The sequence below is a fragment of the Ambystoma mexicanum genome, chromosome 2q (assembly GCF_040938575.1).
Source record: "Ambystoma mexicanum isolate Mex_15411 chromosome 2q, UKY_AmexF1_1, whole genome shotgun sequence".
Lineage (NCBI taxonomy): Eukaryota > Metazoa > Chordata > Amphibia > Caudata > Ambystomatidae > Ambystoma > Ambystoma mexicanum.
Genome location: NC_090924.1, coordinates 2,091,003 through 2,117,274, shown reverse-complemented (window position 1 = coordinate 2,117,274; position 26,272 = coordinate 2,091,003).

Below are 26,272 nucleotides of genomic sequence, written 5' to 3'. Positions count from 1 at the left end.
TGGGAAGGACTTGGATATCACATCTCATGTTATAGGAAGGGTCTCATGTTTGGTATTAGAAGCATTGAGATATCACATCTCATGCTATAGGAAGGGTCTCAGGAATGGAATGGGAAGGACTTGGATATCACATCTCATGATAAAGGAAGGGTCTAAGGTTTGGAAGGGGAAGGATTTGGATATCACATCTCATGTTATAGGACGGGTCTCAGGTTTGGTATTAGAAGCATTGTGATATCACATCTCATGCTATAGGAAGTGTCTCAGGATTGGAATGGGAAGGAGTTGGATATCACATCTCATGCTATAGGAAGGGTTTCAGGTTTGGTAGACGCATTGAGATATCACATCTCATGCTATAGGAAGAGTCTCAGGTTTGGGAAGGGAAGGATTTGGATTTCACATCTCATGTTATAGGATGGTTCTCATGTTTGGTTTTTGAAGCATTGAGATATCACATCTCATGCTATCGGAAGGGTCTCAGGTTTGGAATGGGAAGGAGTTGGATATCACATCTCATGTTATAGGAAGGATCTCATGTTTGGTATTAGAAGCATTGAGATATCACATCTCATGCTATAGGAAGGGTCTCCGGATTGGAATGTGAAGGATTTGGATATTACATCTCATGCTAAAGGAAGGGTCTCAGGTTTGGAATGGGAAGGAGTTGGATATGACATCTCTTGTTATAGGGAGGGTCTCAGGATTTGAATGGCAAGGAGTTGGATATCACATCTCATGCCATAGGAAGGGTCTCAGGTTTGGTATAAGCATTGAGATATCACATCTCTGCTATCGGAAGGGTCTCAGGATTGGATTGGGAAGGAGTTGGATATCCCTTCTCATGTTATAGGAAGGGTCTCAGGATTGGAATGGGAAGGATTTGGATATCGCATCTCTTGCTATAGGAAGGGTCTCAGGTTTTTTATTAGAAACATTGAGATATCACATCTCTGCTATAGGAAGGGTCTCAGGATTGGAATGGGAAGGACTTAGATATCACATCTCATGCTATAGGGAGGGTCTCAGTATTGATATTAGAAGCATTGAGATATCACATCTCAAGCTATCGGAAGGGTCTCAGGATTGGAATGGGAAGGAGTTGGATATCACATCTCATGTTATAGGAAGGGTCTCAGGATTGGAATGGGAAGGACTTCAATATCACATCTCATGTTATAGGAAGGCTCCCAGGTTTGGAAGGGGAAGGAGTTGGATATCATATTTCATGTTAGAGGTAGAATCTCAGGTTTGGTATTAGAGGCATTGAGATATAACATCTCATGCTATCAGAAGGGTCTCAGGATTGGAATGGGAAGGAGTTGGATATCACATCTCATGCTAAAGGGAGGGTCTCAGGTTTGGAAGGGGAAGAATTTGAATATCACATCTCGTGTTATAGGAAGGATCTCAGGTTTGGTATTAGAAGAATTGAAATATCACATCTCATGCGATAGGAAGGGTCTCAGGATTGGAATGGGAAGGAGTTGGATATCATATCTCATGCTATAGGAAGGGTCTCAGGTTTGGTATAAGCATTGAGATATCACATCTCATGCTATAGGAAGGGTCTCAGGATTGGAATGGGAAGGAGTTGTATATGACATCTCATGCCATAGGAAGGGTCTCAGGTTTGGTATAAGCATTGAGATATCACATCTCTGCTATCGGAAGGGTCTCAGGATTGGAATGGGAAGGACTAGGATATCACATCTCATGCTATAGGAAGGGTCTCAGGATTGGAATGGGAAGGACTTGGATATCACATCTCATGTTATAGGAAGGGTCTCATGTTTGGTATTAGAAGCATTGAGATATCACATCTCATGCTATAGGAAGGGTCTCAGGAATGGATTGGGAAGGACTTGGATATCACATCTCATGATAAAGGAAGGGTCTAAGGTTTGGAAGGGGAAGGATTTGGATATCACATCTCATGTTATAGGACGGGTCTCAGGTTTGGTATTAGAAGCATTGTGATATCACATCTCATGCTATAGGAAGTGTCTCAGGATTGGAATGGGAAGGAGTTGGATATCACATCTCATGCTATAGGAAGGGTTTCAGGTTTGGTAGACGCATTGAGATATCACATCTCATGCTATAGGAAGAGTCTCAGGTTTGGGAAGGGAAGGATTTGGATTTCACATCTCATGTTATAGGAAGGGTCTCAGGTTTGGAATGGGAAGGAGTTGGATATGACATCTCTTGTTATAGGGAGGGTCTCAGGATTTGAATGGCAAGGAGTTGGATATCACATCTCATGCCATAGGAAGGGTCTCAGGTTTGGTATAAGCATTGAGATATCACATCTCTGCTATCGGAAGGGTCTCAGGATTGGATTGGGAAGGAGTTGGATATCCCTTCTCATGTTATAGGAAGGGTCTCAGGATTGGAATGGGAAGGATTTGGATATCGCATCTCTTGCTATAGGAAGGGTCTCAGGTTTTTTATTAGAAACATTGAGATATCACATCTCATGCTATAGGAAGGGTTTTAGGATTGGAATGGGAAGTATTTGGATATCACATCTCATGCTAAAGGAAGGGTCTCAGGTTTGGAAGGGGAAGGATTTGGATATCATATCTCATGTTATAGGACGGGACCCAGGTTTGGTATTAGAAGCATTGAGATATCACATCTCATGGTATAGGAAGGGTCTCAGGGTTGGAATGGGAAGGAGTTGGATATCACATCTCATCCAATAGGAAGGGTCCCAGGTTTGGAATGGGAAGGAATTGGATATCACATCTCATGTTATAGGAAGAGTCTCTGGTTTGGTAGAAGCGTTGAGATATCACATCTACGCTATCGGAAGGGTCTCAGGATTGGATTGGGAAGGAGTTGGATATCCATTCTCATGCTATAGGAAGGGTCTCAGGATTTGAATTGCAAGGAGTTGGATATCACATATCATGCCATAGGAAGGGTCTCAGGTTTGGCATAAGAACGAGTTGGATATCCCATCTCATGCTATAGGAAGGGTCTCAGGTTGGAATGGGAAGGAGTTGGATATGACATCTCATGTTATAGGAAGGGTCTCAGGATTGGAATGGGAAGGACTTGGATATCACATCTCATGCTGAAGGAAGGCTCTCAGGTTTGGAAAGGGAAGGAGTTGGATATCACATTTCATGTTAGAGGTAGGATCTCAGGTTTGGTATTAGAGGCATTGAGATATCACATCTCATGCTATCAGAAGGGTATCAGGATTGGAATGGGAAGGAGTTGGATATCACATCTCATGCTAAAGGGAGGGTCTCAGGTTCGGAAGGGGAAGGATTTGGATATCACTTCTCATGTTATAGGAAGGATCTCAGGTTTGGTATTAGAAGCATTGAGATATCACATCTCATGCTATCGGAAGGATCTCAGGTTTGGTATTAGAAGCATTGAGATATCACATCTCATGCTATAGGAAGGGTCTCAGGATTGGAATGGGAAGGAGTTGGATATCACATCTCATGCTAAAGGAAGGGTCTCAGTTTTGGTAGAAGCATTGAGATTTCACATATCATGCTATAGGAAGGGTCTCAGGATTGGAATGGGAAGGAGTTGGATATCACATCTCATGCTATAGGAAGGGTCTCAGGTTTGGTATAAGCATTGAGATATCACATCTCTGCTATCGGAAGGGTCTCAGGATTGGAATGGGAAGGACTTAGATATCACATCTCATGCTATAGGGAGGGTCTCAGTATTGATATTAGAAGCATTGAGATATCACATCTCAAGCTATCGGAAGGGTCTCAGGATTGGAATGGGAAGGAGTTGGATATCACATCTCATGCTATAGGAAGGGTCTCAGGTTAGGAAGGGGAAGGAGTTGGATATCACATTTCATGTTAGAGGAAGGATCTCAGGTTTGGTATTAGAGGCCTTGAGATATCACATCTCATGCTATAGGAAGGGTCTCAGGATTGGAATGGGAAGGAGTTGGATATCACATCTCAAGCTATAGGAAGGGTCTCAGGTTTGGTATAAGCAGTGAGATATCACATCCCATGCTATAGGAAGGGTCTCAGGATTGGAATGGGAAGGAATTGGATATCACATCTCATGTTATAGGAAAGATCTCAGGTTTGGTATTAGAAGCATTGAGACATCACATCTCATGTTATAGGAAGGGTCTTAGGATTGGAATGGGAAGAAGTTGGATATCACATCTCATGCTATAGGAAGGGTCTCAGGTTTGGTATAAGCATTGAGATATCACATCTCATGCTATAGGAAGGGTCTCAGGATTGGAATGGGAAGGACTTGAATATCACATCTCATGCTATAGGCAGGGTCTCAGGTTTGGAAAGGGAAGGAGATGGATATCACATTTCATGTTAGAGGTAGGATCTCAGGTTTGGTATTAGAGGCATTGAGATATCACATCTCATGCTATCAGAAGAGTCTCAGGATTGGAATGGGAAGGAGTTGTATATCACATCTCATGCTAAAGGGAGGGTCTCAGGTTTGGAAGGGGAAGGATTTGGAAATCACATCTCATGTTATAGGAAGGATCTCAGGTTTCGTATTAAAAGCATTGAGATATCACATCTCATGCTATCGGAAGTATCTCTGGTTTGGTATTAGAGGCATTGAGATATCACATCTCATGTTATCATAAGGGTCTCAGGATTGGAATGGGAAGGAGTTGGATATCACATCTCATGTTATAGGAAGGATCTCAGGTTTGGTATTAGAAGCATTGAGATATCACATCTCATGATATAGGACTGGTCTCAGGATTGGAATGGGAAGGAGTTGGATATCACATCTCATGCTAAAGGAAGGGTCTCAGTTTTGGTAGAAGCATTGAGATTTCACATATCATGCTATAGGAAGGGTCTCAGGATTGGAATGGGAAGGAGTTGGATATCACATCTCATGCTATAGGAAGGGTCTCAGGTTTGGTATAAGCATTGAGATATCACATCTCTGCTATCGGAAGGGTCTCAGGATTGGAATGGGAAGGACTAAGATATCACATCTCATGCTATAGGGAGGGTCTCAGTATTGATATTAGAAGCATTGAGATATCACATCTCAAGCTATCGGAAGGGTCTCAGGATTGGAATGGGAAGGAGTTGGATATCACATCTCATGTTATAGAAAGAGTCTCATGCTAAGACCTGATAGACCCTTCCTATAACATTAGTTGGGAATATCCAACTCCTTCCCATTCCAATCCTGAGACCCTCCTGATAGCAGAGATGTGATATCTCAATGCTTATACCAAACCTGAGACCCTTCCTATAGCATGAGATGTGATATCCAACTCCTTCCCATTCCAATACTGAGACCCTTCCTATAGCATGAGATGTGATATCTCAATGCTTCTAATATCAAACTTGAGACCCTCCCTATAGCATGAGATGTGATATCCAAGTCCTTCCCATTCCAATCCTGAGACACTTCCTATAGCATGAGATGTGATATCTCAATGCTTCTAATACCAAACCTGAGACTCTTCCTATAACATGAGATGGGATATCCAACTCCTTCCCATTCCAATCCTGAGACCCTTCCGAAAGCAGAGATGTGATATCTCAATGCTTATACCAAACCTGAGACCCTTCCTATGGCATGAGATGTCATATACAGATCCTTCCCATTCCAATCCTGAGACCCTTCCTATAGCATGAGATGTGATATCTCAATGCTTATACCAAACCTAAAACCCTTCCTATAGCATGAGATGTGATATCCAACTCCTTCCCATTCCAATCCTGAGACCTTTCCTATAGCATGAGATGTGATATCCAATGGCTCTAATACCAAACCTGAGATCCTTCCTCTAACATGAAATGTGATATCCAACTCCTTCACTTTCCAAACCTGAGAGCCTACCTATAGCATGAGATGTGATATCCAAGTCCTTCCCATTCCAATCCTTAGACCCTTCCTACAGCATGCAATATGATATCTCAATGATTCTAATAACAAACCTGAGACCCGTCCTATAACATGAGATGTGATATCCAACTCCTTCCCATTCCAATCCTGAGACACTTCCGATAGCAGAGATGTGATATCTCAATGCTTATACCAAACCTGAGACCCTTCCTATAACATGAGATGTGATATCCAAATCCTTCCCCTTCCAAACCTGAGACCCTCCCTTTAGCATGAGATGTGATATCCAAGTCCTTCCCATTCCAATCCTGAGACCCTTCCTATAGCATGTGATGTGATATCTCAATGCTTATACCAAACCTGAGACCCTTCCTATGGCATGAGATGTCATATACAACTCCTTCCCATTCCAATCCTGAGCCCTTCCTATATCCTGAGATGTGATATCTCAATGCTTATACCAAACCTGAGACTCTTCCTATAGCATGAGATGTGATATCCAACTTCTTCCCATTCCAATCCTGAGACCCTTCCTATAACATGAGATGTGATGTCTCAATGCTTCTAATACCAAACCTGAGACCCTTCCTGTAGCTTGAGATGTGATATCCAACTCCTTCCCATTCCAATCCTGAGACCCTTCCTATAGCATGAGATGTGATATCTCAATACTTCTAATCCCAAACCTGAGATCCTTCTGATAACATGAGATGTGATATCCAAATCCTTCCCCTTCCAAACCTGAGACCCTCCCTTTAGCATGAGATGTGATATCCAACTCCTTCCGATTCCAATCCTGAGACCATTCTGATAGCATGAGATGTGATATCTCAATGCTTCTAATACCAAACCTGAGATCCTTCCGATAGCATGAGATGTGATATCTCAATGCTTCTAATACCAAACCTGAGATCCTTCCTATAACATGAGATGTGATATCCAAATCCTTCCCCTTCCAAACCTGAGACCCTCCCTTTAGCATGAGATGTGATATCCAACTACTTCCCATTCCAATCCTGAGACCCTTCTGATAGCATGAGATGTGATATCTCAATGCCTCTAATACCAAATCTGAGATCCTACCTCTAACATGAAATGTGATATCCAACTCTTTCCCCTTCCAAACCTGAGAGCCTTCCTATAGCATGAGATGTGATATCCAACTCCTTCCCATTCCAACCTGAGACCCTTCCTATAGCATGAGATGGGATATCCAGCTCCTTCCAAATCCAATCCTGATACCCTTCCGATAGCATGAGATGTGATATCCCAATGCTTATACCAAACCTGAGACCCATACTATTGCATGAGATGTGATATCAAACTCCTTCCCATTCCAATCCTGAGACCCTTCCTATAGCTTGAGATGTGATATCCAACTCCTTCTCATTCCAATTCTGAGACCCTTCCTATACCATGAGACTTGATATCTCAGTGCTTCTAATACCAAACCTGAGACCCGTCCTATAACATGAGATGTGGTATCCAAATCCTTCCCCTTCCAAACCTTAGACCCTTCCTTTATCATGAGATGTGATATCCAACTCCTTCCCATTCCAATCCTGAGACCCTTCCGATATCGTGAGATGTGATATCTCAATGCTTCTAATATCAAACTTGAGACCCTCCCTATAGCATGAGATGTGATATCCAAGTCCTTCCCATTCCAATCCTGAGACCCTTCCTATAGCATGAGATGTGATATCTCAATGCTTCTAATACCAAACCTGAGACCCTTCCTATAACATGAGATGGGAATATCCAACTCCTTCCCATTCCAATCCTGAGACCCTTCCGATAGAAGAGATGTGATATCTCAATGCTTATACCAAACCTGAGATCCTTCCTATAGCATGAGATGTGATATCCTACTCCTTCCCATTCCAATCCTGAGACCCTTCCTATAACATAAGATGTGATATCTCAATGCTTCTAATATCAAACTTGAGACCCTCCCTATAGCATGAGATGTGATATCCAAGTCCTTCCCATTCCAATCCTGAGACACTTCCTATAGCATGAGATGCGATATCTCAATGCTTCTAATACCAAACCTGAGACTCTTCCTATAACATGAGATGGGATATCCAACTCCTTCCCATTCCAATCCTGAGACCCTTCCGATAGCAGAGATGTGATATCTCAAAGCTTATACCAAACCTGAGACCCTTCCTATGGCTTGAGATGTCATATACAACTCCTTCCCATTCCAATCCTGAGACCCTTCCGATAGCATGAGATGTGATATCTCAATGCTTATACCAAACCTGAGACCCTTCCTATAGCATGAGATGTGATATCCAACTCCTTCCCATTCCAATCCTGAGACCCTTCCTATAGCATGAGATGTGATGTCTCAATGCTTATAATACCAAACCTGAGATCCTTCGTTTAACATGAGATGTGATATCCAACTCCTTCCATTCCAATCCTGAGACCCTTCCTATAGCATGAGATGTGATATCTCAATGCTTATACCAAACCTGAGACCCTTCCTATAGCATGAGATGTGATATCCAACTCCTTCCCATTCCAATCCTGAGACCCTTCCTATAGCATGAGATGTGATATCTCAATGCCTCTAATACCAAACCTGAGATCCTTCCTCTAACATGAAATGTGATATACAACTCCTTCCCTTTCCAAACCTGAGAGCCTATCCATAGCATGAGATGTGATATCCAAGTCCTTCCCATTCCAATCCTTAGACCCTTCCTACAGCATGCAATATATATGATATCTCAATGATTCTAATAACAATCCTGAGACCCGTCCTATAACATGAGATGGGATATCCAACTCCTTCCCATCCCAATCCTGAGACACTTCCGATTGCAGAGATGTGATATCTCAATGCTTATACCAAACCTGAGACTCTTCCTATAACATGAGATGTGATATCTGTTAGGAAAGATTTCGTAATTGTAGGTAATTTTCCTTTCATGTGGCAACCCCTAAACTTTTTGCTGTTGTTTTTCACCTTGTTCTCGACTTTGCCAGAGAAGTGCAGCCTTCTGCCGCACTCCTCTGGGCTTTCGCTCCTTTCTTACGGGGAAACTGACATGGCCTTAAGACAGTCAGTACCGGGAAACGCTGTTTTCCGTAGTTTCTTTTATCATGTTGCGGCTTTCGTGCAACATGACACAAGAGGGCACTGTAAGCTAAGTTACTGCTCTCTTGGGATTCTAGCCTTCTACAGGCCCTAGATACTCTTTCAGGATTGTAACTGATCGGTGCAAGTGATTCACGGACGGGAATGGTGGCAGCGATCGTTTCTTGTGTTTTGAGCTCCTTTTGGCGTTCTAAGCGCGTTTCTCGCACTTAACCCAAAATGATGGCCTGGCTCCCAAAATGGCCAGACCACGAGGCTCCTTTTTCCTGTCCGCTGACCGTCTTGCTCCCTTCACCTTCCCCAGGTCGAGCCGACCCGGGGCCTTCCTTATTTGGGCATGTACTTTCCCGCGAAACACGGATGCTTTCGCGGGCTTCTACATGTCTTGTGTGTGCCTCCAGGATATGGGCTGGGATGTCTGGTCCCGTGTGAATGCCTGGGACCACCGTGGTCCGTGATAGGTCCACGAATGGTGTGAGTGTTGATGAGCGGATCTCCCATTGGGTCCCCACCGTTTTGGCGCGAAGGGAACCGTGGATAAGAGGGGGCTGGAAACACCACTACCATGTCGATCTCCTGAGTTCTCACGAACGAAGGAATACAGGAGCCAAGTATCCTGCAACCAAGAGGCTGAACCGAGGAATCGCTGGTGACCCGCTGAAGGACTGCTCCTCTGCACTGCTGTTGCCTTGTGAAACCCTTTTCACCTTTGATCGAACCAGAAGGCCTGTACTAGTACTTCGACCCTTGGAATAGCGGGGACAGCTATTCTCGGCATCTTCACCATCTCCTGCTAGTAAGCCTTCGGAAGCGTCTCTGGGCCATCCAGCAGACTGACCAGCCTACACAGGAGTCTTGCTCTGTAACCGCCACCAGGTTGTGTAGTATATCAAGTCCTTGTCACTCTCACACGATTCGTACACTTGGCGTTCCCAGGTCTGAAGTGAGTAGTGTACATTTGGCTCAGATACACACGGCCGCTCCGTTGCCCTGCTGTGGTAACAAACTGTGCGGGTTCCTTCGTTTGGGACGTCTTTTACTCAACTCTGCTGCTGCAGACTCAACACGACGACGAGACGTCCCCTGCTCTTCTGAACCTGCCAGCGACTGAAACTGACGCGGAGAAGCCTGGGTCTGCTTGCATCGGGGTCCGGTGAGTAGCATAGCTAGGAACTGGTCGCCCTCCTGCAGGAGCCCATAGCTTTTCCCCGCTGTGTCAAAACAGCACGCCTTTCCGTACTCGCGCTCTGCTTCTGCCCACAGTGGAGGCTGCGCTTGAGTCGCGGAACACTGTTGTTCTTCGTTTGTGCACTAAACTGAACTGCCTGATCTCCCTCGAAGAGACTCCCCTTTTGCCCGTTGGCACCAGCGTGTGCAGGTACTTTTGAGCACAAGGCTCCACTCTTCGTAGGGCTCGGACTTCCTTTTAGTTAGGTGCCTCTGAAGGCGGACTGGGTCTAAGCATTATTTCACACTGCCTGTTTTCCTTCCCTTTTAGGTGGACTACACATTTCGTGCATCTAACGCTTGAGACTTGTTTGTATTTGTATATATATTGTATTGGTATGGTATGTGTTGGTTTACTAGAGTTGTATTGTGATTTCTCGCTACGGTCATTGTTTTAAAGGCCTTGGAATAAATGTGTATATATTTTTAATATAGCACCTGTTTGGAGTAGTTTGTAAGTGTCCTTGCTTTGTGTGCTCATTGCAGGCTTTCAGTCACCCTCACCCCTCTTGAGACCTAGTCTTGAACGCCGCGATCGCTACCTTGATTGGTCTGGCTTGTCCAGAGGTTACCCTGTTCCAAGTAATTAGGTTGGCCTTCTGAACTTCTGCGCCACCAGGACAGAGTTCAGAAATCCGTCTTAACAAATTGGTGTACAGCGGTGGGATACCACTGAAGGTATCCAGTGTTGCGCACGAACTAAGGCATTTCAAGTTATTCCTACCAGGACACGTAGTGAATTGTTGTAGTATAACTTTAAAAAGGCCATAGTCCTATCTAACAGTATGGAAACAAATACCGTGTTAACTTTAAATGCTTCCAAATCAGAAACATTGAAAAAGATGTGTGCGGAGAGAGGTGTTTCCTCTCAAGGCACGAAATTGGATATGATCCAAAGAATCGTGGCGTGGCAAGAAGCGCAGCTTGACGCTATAACTTCTGAGGACAGTGCGGAAGGAGGTGGGGCTGCTCTCACTGGTAGAACCGTTGGTTCTGCCGCTGCACTGATCCACCGCGACCACGAGGACAGGGAGGATGAGATGTCTAATGTTTCCTCTGCCAGTGTTGATGGGGAGGCTATGCTTGAATTCAAGAAGCAAGAGCTGCGGTTTAGGCAGAAGGAGCTTGAATTCAGCATAGCCAAACTAAAAATCGAACAGTCAGAAAAACAGAAAGACAGGGATCACCAGTTGGAACTGGCCAAGCTTCAGGTTGCAAATGGGTCCAAGGGTCCTGGACATGGGTCTGGGGCCTCCTCTCATCCACGGTTTCCGAAAGATCTGGTCAGTGTGTATGAGGAAAGGAATGACATTATGGACTGGCTGAATGCGTTTGAGTATGCATGCGAAGTTCAACAAGTTGACAATGCTGATAAGATTGCCTGGTTACTCAGCAGACTGCCCCATTCTGGCTGTAGTGCCATTATGGAAATGTCGAAGGCTGAGCGAGCTGATTTCGCAATGTTAAAGCAAACTCTCATTTTAAAGTTTGGGAAGACTCCGGCCCAATATTTGAAACGATTCATAGAGTATAAGAAAAAGGAAGGTGGTACTTGGGTATCTTATGTCACTGAATCCTTGAAAAACTTAACTGGCTGGGTCGAAGGTTATAAGGTTTCTACCTTCGAAGGCATGATAAATCTTGTCATGCTGGAACACATTTTTGCATCTTCTTCCCCGGAGCTTAAGCAGCATTTGGCCTATTCGAAGGAGATAGATCCTAAGAAGCTGGCCATTGCAGCAGACTTATGGGTGTCATATCGATTGTCCCATAAGGACAAAACTCATCCTGGTAAGCAGGAGGAAGGGAAAAAGTCCAAAGATAAGGAGGGTGGAGAATCTGATAAATCTTCTTCTCAAAAGGGCCACAAAAAGAAAAATAAGGGTAAGACACAAGAGAACTCACAGGGTAGTGGAGGTCAGCCTCCGAAACAGAACTATGGTTACAATAAGCCTCCCTATGTAAACAGACCCAATGGATCTTGTTTTGCTTGTGGAGCAACTGACCACGTGAAGGGGGATCCCCGGTGTAAGGTTAGACCTTTGGGGGTCCACTCCGCTAATCTGGCCTTCTCCTCCTACGAGGAAGAAGAGATTACAGGAGCATCCTTCTCCTCAGACTCATTTCCCAGCGGGATAGAGGCTGAGGTAGTTTTAGTTTCCCGGGGTTCCTGGGAGCCTAAAGTCGCAGAGGCTTATGCTAGGATTCCAGATAATACCAAGCACTACTTTAAAGACAGTGTGCTGATCAATGGAGTAGATACTCCAGCTCTTAGGGATAGTGGGTGCAGTCGAACTGTAGTGGATTCTACCTTGGTAGACTCAGAGGAAGTTGCCAGAGCTACTCTGATGCCCACTAATTTGGCTGACGGCCCACTCCGTATGTTCCCAGTAATACCTGTAAATCTTACTTTAAATGGTACAGCAGTCAGGATTCCAGTGAGCATTCAGAGAAACGTCCCGGGAAAGGTCTTGTTAGGTAATGATCTCAGAGCTTTAGGGCTCGTAGGAGACACTGCCGAAAGACCCTACACACGGTCTCAAGCACGGGCAGCATTGGCCAAGACCAATTCGCCGCCCCAGCCGAAGGGGAAACCCAAGGCGAAAGGAGTCAACAAGTCAAGACGAGGGAAAGAGAATATTCCCCCGAGCTCGCCTACCACTGCGGTGGAGGAAGTTGGTCAATCGCCCGGGCCTGACGAGGAGGTGGCGATGCCTGAAGTATTTGACCCCAACGACCATCCTGAACTAAAAGACTTGTTAGTTGAAGGAGGTCCTGATAGGGACGAATTCAGTAAAGGCCAACGTGAGTGCCCATCTCTGGAAGGCCTAAGGAGACAGGCCTGCTCCCAGCTTGAGGGTGAACCTCCTGGGACGCATAGGATTTATTGGGAAGGTGGACTCCTGTATAGTGAGCCCACAGAGTCTACAGAAGGAGACCATAGGAGGTTGGTGGTTCCCCTTGCTGTTAGGCCCTTCCTCCTGCAGTTGGCGCATGAAGTGCTCCTTGCTGGTCACCTTGGTATTAAGAGGACCAAGCAAAGGTTATCCATGCACTTCTACTGGCCCAAGATGGGGGTGCAAGTAGAAAGTCACTGCAGGAGTTGTGCCTCCTGCCAGTTATCTGGTAAGGTTGGCTCGACAATCCAAGCTCCGTTGGTACCGCTCCCAGTTGTGGGGGTACCATTTGAAAGGGTAGGGATCGACATCGTTGGTCCCCTTGACCCGCAAACATCCTCGGGCAATAGGTTTATCCTGGTGCTGGTCGACCATGCAACCAGATATCCTGAGGCCATCCCATTGAAAACTGTAACTGCCAAGTCAGTTGCAAAAGCTTTACTTGGCATATTTACTAGGGTTGGCTTCCCTAAAGAAGTTGTGTCAGATCGTGGCAGCAACTTTATGTCGAAGTATATGCAGGCTATGTGGAAAGAATGTGGGGTCACCTACAAGTTCTCTTCTGCATACCACCCCCAGACCAATGGTCTGGTGGAACGTTTCAACAGAACGTTAAAAAGCATGATTGGGGCTCTGGAGAAGCTTCAGAGAAGACAATGGGATCTTCTTTTACCATGCTTACTGTTTGCCTACCGAGAGGTACCACAGGAGGGTGTTGGCTTCAGCCCCTTCAAACTTCTGTTTGGTCATCCTGTACGGGGACCCTTAGCCATAGTCAAAGAGGGATGGGAGATGCCCACTCCCCCTGTTACTACCAACGCAGTTGATTATGTGCTAGGGCTCAGAAAACGGATGGTACTTCTGATGGGCTTGGCTAGTGATAAATTGAAGGCAGTACAAGCGCTGGTGAAACATTGGTACGACCAGAAAGCTTCCCTCATCAACTTTACACCTGGTCAGCAAGTCCTGATCATGAATCCCATAAGGCCTTGAGCTTTACAGGACAAATGGTCAGGCCCTTACACAGTGGTGGAGCCCCTGGGTAAAGTTAACTATTTAGTGGACCTTGGAAGGCCTGGACAGGCTCCAAAAGTGTTTCACGTGAATAGGCTGAAGGCTTTCGTCCCAAGAGTCGAAATCGCAGCACTGTTACTGGCTTCAGATGTTGAGGAAGAGGAGTCTGAACCTCTCGTCGACCTGTTCCAAAGCGGTCCTTCAGATAGCTCCTTTGAGGGTGTCCGAGTGGCCCCTCACCTGACTTCTGATCAGCAGGCTGAGGTGAAAAGTTTGCTTAGTCAGTTTTCCCCCTGTTTTCACAGTCGCCTGGTTTGACACCTTGGTGCAAACATAACATAGACACAGGAGACAGTGTACCTACCAAAAGTAGGGGATACAGGATGTCAGACAAAGTACGGTCTTATATTAAGACCGAGGTCAACAAGATGTTAGACCTTGGGGTGATTGAACCCTCTAGTAGTCCTTGGTCCAGCCCTGTGGTTTTCGTTCCAAAGGCAGGCACTTCTGAATTGAGGTTCTGCGTGGATTACAGGGCTCTGAATGCTGTCACCAAGACAGATGCACACCCCTTGCATCGAACAGATGAGCTGGTGGATACTTTGGGTGCCTCCAAGTACCTCAGCACGTTTGACCTCACTGCTGGCTATTGGCAAATAGCTTTAGCAGAACATGCCAAGGAGAAGACAGCGTTTTCTACTCCAGACGGCCTTTACCAATTCCGGGTAATGCCGTTCGGGTTGAAGAATGCACCTGCCACTTTCCAGAGGCTTGTGCATCATGTTTTGAATGGGTTGGACGAATTCTGTCTTGCATATCTGGACGATATAGCAGTTTTCAGTGCCACCTGGGAAGACCATGTGAAACACCTCGGGATTGTGCTCCAGGCTCTTCAGAAAGCACACTTGACCATAAAGGCTAGTAAACGCCAGATTGGACAAGGCTCGGTGTTTTACCTTGGACATGAAGTAGGTGGAGGGAGGATACAGCCTCTACCCAGTAAAGTACAAGCAGTACAAGACTGGCCTACCCCCACTTCACAAACCCAAGTGAGAGCCTTCTTAGGACTCACGGGGTATTACCGCAATTTTGTGGCAGACTATGGCACCATAGCTGCCCCTCTGACTGCCCTCACAACTCTGAAGAAACCCAAGAAGGTAACTTGGACCGACGAGTGTGAGAAGGCCTTCAATGGCTTAAAAGACTCCTTGTGCCAGGCCCCTGTCCTCAGGGCCCCTGATTATCAAAGACCTTTTATCGTGCAGACGGACGCCTCTGACACTGGGATAGGAGCTGTACTATCGCAAGTAGATGAGAAGGGTAAGGAACACCCTATTGGTTTTATTAGTCGCCAATTTAAGGACAGAGAGCTCAGATGGTCCACGGTAGAGAAAGAATGTTTCTCTGTTGTGTGGGCCCTAAGGAAGCTGAGGCCCTACCTCTATGGGACCCACTTCACTGTGCAAACTGACCATAAGCCCTTAAAGTGGCTAATAAACATGAAGGGGGAGAATCCAAAGTTGCTTAGGTGGTCCATAAGTCTACAAGGCTTCGACTTCACTATTGAGCATAGGCCAGGTGTCCAACATAGCAATGCTGATGGGTTGTGCAGAATGTTTAACCGACCTGAACAAGAGACTCATCCAGGGGTGGATTAGTTCCCCCTGTCCATAGTCTGGGAGGGGCGAGTGTTAGGAAAGATTTCGTAATTGTAGGTAATTTTCCTTCCATGTGGCAACCCCTAAACTTTTTGCTGTTGTTTTTCACCTTGTTCTCGACTTTGCCCGAGAAGTGCAGCCTTCTGCCGCACTCCTCTGGGCTTTCGCTCCTTTCTTACGGGGAAACTGTCATGCCCTTAAGACAGTCAGTACCAGGAAACGCTGGTTTCTGTAGTTTCTTGTATCATGTCGCGGCGTTCGTGCAACATGACACAAGAGGGCACTGTAAGCTAAGTTACTGCTCTCTTGGGTCTCTAGCCTTCTACAGGCCCTAGATACTCTTTCAGGATTGTAACTGATCGGTGCAAGTGATTCACGGACGGGAATGGTGGCAGCGATCGTTTCTTGTGTTTTGAGCTCCTTTTGGCGTTCTAAGCGCATTTCTCGTACTTAACCCAAAATGGTGGCCTAGATCCCAAAATGGCCAGACCACGAGGCTCCTTTGTCCTGTCCGCTGACCGTCTTGCTCCCTTCACCTTCCCCAGGTCGAGCCGACCTGGGGCCTTCCTTATTTGGGCATGTGCTTTCCCGCGAAACACAGATGCTTTCGCAGGCTTCTACATGTCTTGTGTGTGCCTCCAGGATGTGGGCTGGGATGTCTGGTCCCAATACACATCCTCGGTGCCAGAGAGTCTAGGGTAGTGTGAATGCCTGGGACCACCGTGGTCCGTGATAGGTCCACAAATGGTGTGAGTGTTGATGAGCGGATCTCCCATTGGGTCCCCTCCGTTTTGGCGCGAAGGGAACCGTGGATAAGAGGGGGCTGGAAACACCACTACCATGTCGATCTCCTGAGTTCTCACGAACGAAGGAATACAGGAGCCAAGTATCCTGCAACCAAGAGGCTGAACCGAGGAATCGCTGGTGACCCGCTGAAGGACTGCTCCTCTGCACTGCTGTCGCCTTGTGAAACCCTTTTCACCTTTGATCGAACCAGAAGGCCTGTACTGGTACTTCGACCCTTGGAATAGCGGGGAGCGCTATTCTCGGCATCTTCACCATCTCCTGCTAGTAAGCCTTCGGAAGCGTCTCTGGGCCATCCAGCAGACTGATCAGCCTAACCAGGAGTCTTGCTCTGTAACCGCCGCCAGGTTGTGTAGTATATCGAGTCCTTGTCACTCTCACATTATTCGTACACTTGGCGTTCCCAGGTCTGAAGTGAGTAGTGTACATTTGGCTCAGATACACACCGCCGCTCCGTTGCCCTGCTGTGGTAACAAACTGTGCGGGTTCCTTCGTTTGGGACGTCTTTTACTCAACTCTGCTGCTGCAGACTAAACACGACGACGAGACGTCCCCTGCTCTTCTGAACCTGCCAGCGACTGAAACTGACGCGGAGAAGCCTGGGTCTGCTTGCATCGTGGACCGGTGAGTAGCATAGCTAGGAACTGGTCGCCCTCCTGCAGGAGCCCATAGCTTTTCCCCGCTGTGTCAAAACAGCACGCCTTTCCGTACTCGCGCTCTGCTTCTGCCCACAGTGGAGGCTGCGCTTGAGTCGCGGAACACTGTTCTTCTTCGTTTGTGCACTAAACTGAACTGCTTATCTCCCTCGAAGAGACTCCCCTTTTGCCCGTTGGCACCAGCGTGTGCAGGTACTTTTGAGCACAAGGCTCCACTCTTCGTAGGGCTCGGACTTCCTTTTAGTTAGGTGCCTCTGAAGGCGGACTGGGTCTAAGCATTATTTCGCACTGCCTGTTTTCCTTCCCTTTTAGGTGGACTACACATTTCATGCATCTAACGCTTGAGACTTGTTTGTATTTGTATATATATTGTATTGGTATGGTATGTGTTGGTTTACTAGAGTTGTATTGTGATTTCTCGCTACGGTCATTGTTTTAAAGGCCTTGGAATAAATGTGTATATATTTTTAATATAGCACCTGTTTGGAGTAGTTTGTAAGTGTCCTTGCTTTGTGTGCTCATTGCGGGCTTTCAGTCACCCTCACCTCTCTTGAGACCTAGTCTTGAGCGCCGCGATGGCTACCTTGATTGGTCTGGCTTGTCCAGAGGTTACCCTGTTCCAAGAAATTAGGTTGGCCATCTGAACTTCTGCGCCACCAGGACAGAGTTCAGAAATCCGTCTTAACAATATCCAACTCCTTCCCGTTCCAAACCTGAGACCCTTCCTATAGCATGAGATGTGATAGCCAACTCCTTCCCATCCCAATCCTGAGACATTTCCCATTGCAGAGATGTGATATCTCAATGCTTATACCAAACCTGAGACTCTTCCTATAGCATGAGATGTGATATCCAACTCCTTCCCATTCCAATCCTGAGACCCTTCCGATAGCATGAGATGTGATATCTCAATGCTTCTAGTACCAAACCTGAGATCCTTCCTATAACATGTGATGTGATATCCAAATTCTTCCCCTTCCAAACCTGAGACCCTCCCTTTAGCATGAGATGTGATATCCAACTCCTTCCCATTCCAATCCTGAGACCCTTATGATAGCATGAGATGTGATATCTCAATGCCTCTAATACCAAACCTGAGATCCTTCCTATAACATGAGATGTGATATCCAAATCCTTCCCCTTCCAAACCTGAGACCCTCCCTTTAGCATGAGATGTGATATCCAACTCCTTCCCATTCCAATCCTGAGACCCTTCTGATAGCATGAAATGTGATATCTCAATGCCTCTAATACCAAACCTGATATCCTACCTCTAACATGAAATGTGATATCCAACTCCTTCCCTTTCCAAACCCTAGACCCTGCCTATAGCATGAGATGTGATATCCAAGTCCTTCCCAATCCAATCCTGAGACCCTTCATATAGCATGTGATGTGATATCTCAATGCTTATACCAAACCTGAGACCCTTCCTATGGCATGAGATGCCATATACAACTCCTTCCCATTCCAATCCTGAGACCCTTCCTATAGCATGTGATGTGATATCTCAATGCTTATACCAAACCTAAGACCCTTCCTATAGCTTGAGATGTGATATCCAACTCCTTCCCATTCCAATCCTGAGACCCTTCCTATAGCATGAGATGTGATATCTCAATACTTCTAATACCAAACCTGAGATCCTTCCGATAACATGAGATGTGATATCCAAATCCTTCCCCTTCCAAACCTGAGACCCTCCCTTTAGCATGAGATGTGATATCCAACTCCTTCCCATTCCAATCCTGAGACCCTTCTGATAGCATGAGATGTGATATCTCAATGCTTCTAATACCAAACCTGAGATCCTTCCGATAGCATGAGATGTGATATCTCAATGCTTCTAATACCAAACCTGAGCTCCTTCTTATAACATGAGATGTGATATCCAAATCCTTCCCCTTCCAAACCTGAGACCCTCCCTTTAGCATTAGATGTGATATCCAACTCCTTCCCATTCCAATCCTGAGACCCTTCTGATAGCATGAGATGTGATATCTCAATGCCTCTAATACCAAACCTGAGATCCTACCTCTAACATGAAATGTGATATCCAACTCTTTCCCCTTCCAAACCTGAGAGCCTTCCTATAGCATGAGATGTGATATCCAACTCCTTCCCGTTCCAAACCTGAGACCCTTCCTATAACATGAGATGTGATATCCAACTCCTTCCCATCCCAATCCTGAGACATTTCCGATTGCAGAGATGTGATATCTCAATGCTTATTCCAAACCTGAGACCCTTCCTATAGCATGAGATGTGATATCCAACTCCTTCCCATTCCAATCCTGAGACCCTTCCGATAGCATGAGATGTGATATCTCAATGCTTCTGATACCAAACCTGAGATCCTTCCTATAACATGTGATGTGATATCCAAATTCTTCCCCTTCCAAACCTGAGACCCTCCCTTTAGCATGAGATGTGATATCCAACTTCTTCCCATTCCAATCCTGAGACCCTTATCATAGCATGAGATGTGATATCTCAATGCCTCTAATACCAAACCTGAGATCCTTCCTATAACATGAGATGTGATATCCAAATCCTTCAGCTTCCAAACCTGAGACCCTCCCTTTAGCATGAGATGTGATATCCAACTCCTTCCCACTCCAATCCTGAGACCCTTCTGATAGCATGAGATGTGATATCTCAATGCCTCTAATACCAAACCTGATATCCTACCTCTAACATGAAATGTGATATCCAACTCCTTCCCTTTCCAAACCTGAGACCCTTCCTATAGCATGAGATGTGATATCCAACTCCTTCCCATCCCAATCCTGAGACATTTCCGATTGCAGAGATGTGATATCTCAATGCTTATACCAAACCTGAGACTCTTCCTATAGCATGAGATGTGATATCCAACTCCTTCCCATTCCAATCCTGAGACCCTTCAGATAGCATGAGATGTGATATCTCAATGCTTCTAGTACCAAACCTGAGATCCTTCCTATAACATGTGATGTGATATCCAAATTCTTCCCCTTCCAAACCTGAGACCCTCCCTTTAGCATGAGATGTAATATCCAACTCCTTCCCATTCCAATCCTGAGACCCTTATGATAGCATGAGATGTGATATCTCAATGCCTCTAATACCAAACCTGAGATCCTTCCTATAATATGAGATGTGATATCCAAATCCTTCCCCTTCCAAACCTGAGACCCTCCCTTTAGCATGAGATGTGATATCCAACTCCTTCCCATTCCAATCCTGAGACCTTTCTGATAGCATGAGATGTGATATCTCAATGCCTCTAATACCAAACCTGATATCCTACCTCTAACATGAAATGTGATATCCAACTCCTTCCCTTTCCAAACCCTAGACCCTGCCTATAGCATGAGATGTGATATCCAAGTCCTTCCCATTCCAATCCTGAGACCCTTCCTATAGCATGTGATGTGATATCTCAATGCTTATACCAAACCTGAGACCCTTCCTATGGCATGAGATGCCATATACAACTCCTTCCCATTCCAATCCTGAGACCCTTCCTATAGCATGTGATGTGATATCTCAATGCTTATACCAAACCTAAGACCCTTCCTATAGCTTGAGATGTGATATCCAACTCCTTCCCATTCCAATCCTGAGACCCTTCCTATAGCATGAGATGTGATATCTCAATACTTCTAATACCAAACCTGAGATCCTTCCGATAACATGAGATGTGATATCCAAATCCTTCCCCTTCCAAACCTGAGACCCTCCCTTTAGCATGAGATGTGATATCCAACTCCTTCCCATTCCAATCCTGAGACCCTTCTGATAGCATGAGATGTGATATCTCAATGCTTCTAATACCAAACCTGAGATCCTTCCGATAGCATGAGATGTGATATCTCAATGCTTCTAATACCAAACCTGAGCTCCTTCTTATAACATGAGATGTGATATCCAAATCCTTCCCCTTCCAAACCTGAGACCCTCCCTTTAGCATTAGATGTGATATCCAACTCCTTCCCATTCCAATCCTGGGACCCTTCTGATAGCATGAGATGTGATATCTCAATGCCTCTAATACCAAACCTGAGATCCTACCTCTAACATGAAATGTGATATCCAACTCTTTCCCCTTCCAAACCTGAGAGCCTTCCTATAGCATGAGATGTGATATCCAACTCCTTCCCGTTCCAAACCTGAGACCCTTCCTATAACATGAGATGTGATATCCAACTCCTTCCCATCCCAATCCTGAGACATTTCCGATTGCAGAGATGTGATATCTCAATGCTTATACCAAACCTGAGACTCTTCCTATAACATGAGATGTGATATCCAACCCCTTCCCGTTCCAAACCTGAGACCCTTCCTATAGCATGAGATGTGATATCCAACTCCTTCCCATTCCAATCCTGAGACCCTTCCGATAGCATGAGATGTGATATCTCAATGCTTCTGATACCAAACCTGAGATCCTTCCTATAACATGTGATGTGATATCCAAATTCTTCCCCTTCCAAACCTGAGACCCTCCCTTTAGCATGAGATGTGATATCCAACTCCTTCCCATTCCAATCCTGAGACCCTTATCATAGCATGAGATGTGATATCTCAATGCTTCTAATACCAAACCTGAGATCCTTCCGATAGCATGAGATGTGATATCTCAATGCTTCTAATACCAAACCTGAGCTCCTTCTTATAACATGAGATGTGATATCCAAATCCTTCCCCTTCCAAACCTGAGACCCTCCCTTTAGCATGAGATGTGATATCCAACTCATTCCCATTCCAATCCTGAGACCCTTCTGATAGCATGAGATGTGATATCTCAATGCCTCTAATACCAAACCTGAGATCCTACCTCTAACATGAAATGTGATACCCAACTCTTTCCCCTTCCAAACCTGAGAGCCTTCCTATAGCATGAGATGTGATATCCAAGTCCTTCCCATTCCAATCCTGAGACCCTTCCTATAACATGAGATGTGATATCCAACTCCTTCCCATTCCAACCTGAGACCCTTTCTATAGCATGAGATGGGATATCCAACTCCTTCCAAATCCAATCCTGATACCCTTCCGATAGCATGAGATGTGATATCCCAATGCTTATACCAAACCTGAGACCCATACTATGGCATGAGATGTGATATCAAACTCCTTCCCATTCCAATCCTGAGACCCTTCCTATAGCTTGAGATGTGATATCCAACTCCTTCCCATTCCAATTCTGAGACCCTTCCTATACCATGAGACTTGATATCTCACTGCTTCTAATACCAAACCTGAGACCCGCCCTATAACATGAGATGTGATATCCAAATCCTTCCCCTTCCAAACCTTAGACCCTTCCTTTATCATGAGATGTGATATCCAAGTCCTTCCCATTCCAATCCTGAGACCCTTCCTATAGCATGAGACTTGATATCTCAATGCTTCTAATACCAAACCTGAGACCCGCCCTATAACATGAGATGTGATATCCAAGTCCTTCCCATTCCAATCCTGAGACCCTTCCGATAGCAGAGATGTGATATCTCAATGCTTATACCAAACCTGAGATCCTTCCTATAACATGAGATGTGATATCCAACTCCTTCCCATTCCAATCCTGAGACACTTCCTATAGCATGAGATGTGATATCTCACTGCTTATACCAAACCTGAGACCCTTCCTATAGCATGAGATGTGATATCCAACTCCTTCCCATTCCAATCCTGAGACCCTTCCTATAGCATGAGATGTGATATCTCAATGCTTCTAATATCAAACGTGAGACCCTCCCTATAGCATGAGATGTGATATCCAAGTCCTTCCCATTCCAATCCTGAGACACTTCCTATAGCATGAGATGTGATATCTCAATGCTTCTAATACCAAACCTGAGACTCTTCCTATAACATGAGATGGGATATCCAACTCCTTCCCATTCCAATCCTGAGACCTTTCCGATAGCAGAGATGTGATATCTCAATGCTTATACCAAACCTGAGACCCTTCCTATAACATGAGATCGGCTATCCAACTCCTTCCCATTCCAAACCTGAGACCCTTCCTTTAGCATGAGATGTGATATCCAGCTCCTTCCCATTCCAATCCTGAGACACTTCCGATAGCATTAGATGTGATATCTCAATGCTTCTAATATCAAAACTGAGACCCTCCCTATAGCATATGTGATATCTAAGTCCTTCCCATTCCAATCCTGAGACCCTTCCTATAGCATGAGATGTGATATCTCAATGCTTCTACCAAACCTGAGACCCTTCCTTTAGCATGAGATGTGATATCCAACTCCTTCCCATTCCAATCCTGAGACCCTTTCTATAGCATGAGATGTGATATCTCAATACTTCTAATACCAAACCTGAGATCCTTCCGATAACATGAGATGTGATATCCAAATCCTTCCCCTTCCAAACCTGAGACCCTCCCTTTAGCATGAGATGTGATATCCAACTCCTTCCCATTCCAATCTTGAGAACCTTCTGATAGCATGAGATGTGATATCTCAATGCTTCTAATACCAAACCTGAGATCCTTCCGATAGCATGAGATGTGATATCTCAATGCTTCTAATACCAAACCTGAGATCCTTCCTATAACATGAAATGCGATATCCAAATCCTTCCCCTTCCAAACCTGAGACCCTTCGTTTAGCATGAGATGTGATATCCAACTCCTTCCCATTCCAATCCTGAGACCCTTCTGATAGCATGAGATGTGATATCTCATTGCCTCTAATACCAAACCTGAGATCCTACCTCTAACATGAAATGTGATATCCAACTCTTTCCCCTTCCAATCCTGAGAGCCTTCCTATAGCATGAGATGTGATATCCAAGTCCTTCCCATTCCAATCCTGAGACCCTTCCTATAACATGAGATGTGATATCCAACTCCTTCCCATTCCAACCTGAGACCCTTCCTCTAACATGAAATGTGATATCCAACTCCTTCCCTTTCCAAACCTGAGAGCCTATCTATAGCATGAGATGTGATATCCAAGTCCTTCCCATTCCAATCCTTAGACCCTTCCTACAGCATGCAATATGATATCTCAGTGATTCTAATAACAAACCTGAGACCCGTCCTATAACATGAGATGGGATATCCAACTCCTTCCCATTCCAATCCTAAAACACTTCCGATAGCAGAGATGTGATATCTCAATGCTTATACCAAACCTGAGACCCTTCCTATAACATGAGATGTGATATCCAACTCCTTCCCGTTCCAAACCTGAGGCCCTTCCTTTAGCATGAGATGTGATATCCAGCTCCTTCCCATTCCAAACCTGAGACACTTCCGATAGCATGAGATGTGATATCTCAATGCTTCTAATATCAAAACTGAGACCCTCCCTATAGCATGATATGTGATATCTAAGTCCTTCCCATTCCAATCCTGAGACCCTTCCTATAGCATGAGATGTGATATCTCAATGCTTCTACCAAACCTGAGACCCTTCCTTTAGCATGAGATGTGATATCCAACTCCTTCCCATTCCAATCCTGAGACACTTCCTATAGCATGAGATGTGATATCTCAATGCTTATACCAAATCTGAGACCCTTCCGATAACATGAGATGTGATATCCAAATCCTTCCCCTTCCAAACCTGAAACCCTCCCTTTAGTATGAGATGTGATATCCAACTCCTTCCCATTCCAATCCTGAGACCCTTCTGAAAGCATGAGATGTGATATCTCAATGCTTCTAATACCAAACCTGAGATCCTTCCTATAACATGAGATGTGATATCCAAATCCTTCCCCTTCCAAACCTGAGACCCTCCCTTTAGCATGAGATGTGATATCCAACTCCTTCCCATTCCAATCCTGAGACACTTCCTATAGCATGAGATGTGATATCTCAATGCTTATACCAAATCTGAGACCCTTCCGATAACATGAGATGTGATATCCAAATCCTTCCCCTTCCAAACCTGAAACCCTCCCTTTAGTATGAGATGTGATATCCAACTCCTTCCCATTCCAATCCTGAGACCCTTCTGAAAGCATGAGATGTGATATCTCAATGCTTCTAATACCAAACCTGAGATCCTTCCTATAACATGAGATGTGATATCCAAATCCTTCCCCTTCCAAACCTGAGAGCCTTCCTATAGCATGAGATGTGATATCCAAGTCCTTCCCATTCCAATCATGAGACCCTTCCTATAACATGAGATGGGATATCCAACTCCTTCCCATTCCAATCCTGTAACCCTTCCTATAGCAGAGATGTGATATCTCAATGCTTATACCAAACCTGAGACCCTTCCTACGGCATGATATGTCATATACAACTCCTTCCCATTCCAATCCTGAGACCCTTCCTATGGCATGAGATGTGATGTCTCAATGCTTCTAATACCAAACCTGAGATCCTTCCTATAACATGAGATGTGATATCCAACTCCTTCCCATTCCAATCCTGAGACCCTTCCTATAGCATGAGATGTGATATCTCAACGCTTATACCAAACCTGAGACCCTTCCTATAGCATGAGATGTGATATCCAACTCCTTCCCATTCCAATCCTGAGACCCTTCCTATAGCATGAGATGTGATATCCAACGCCTTCCCTTTCCAAACCTGAGAGCCTACCTATAGCATGAGATGTGATATCCAAGTCCTTCCCATTCCAATCCTTAGACCCTTCCTACAGCATGCAATATGATATCTCAATGATTCTAATAACAAACCTGAGACCCGTCCTATAACATGAGATGGGATATCCAACTTCTTCCCATTCCAATCCTGAGACACTTCCGATAGCAGAGATGTGATATCTCAATGCTTATATCAAACCTGAGACGCTTCCTATAACATGAGATGTGATATCCAACTCCTTCCCGTTCCAAACCTGAGACCCTTCCTATAGCATATGTGATATCCAACTCCTTCCCATTCCAATCCTGAGACCATTCCTATAGCATGAGATGTGATATCTCAATGCTTCTAATACCAAACCTGAGATCATTCCTATGACATGAGATGTGATATCCAATTCCTTCCCATTCCAAACCTGAGACCCTTCCTACAACATGCAATGTGATATCTCAATGCTTCTAATACCAAACCTGAGA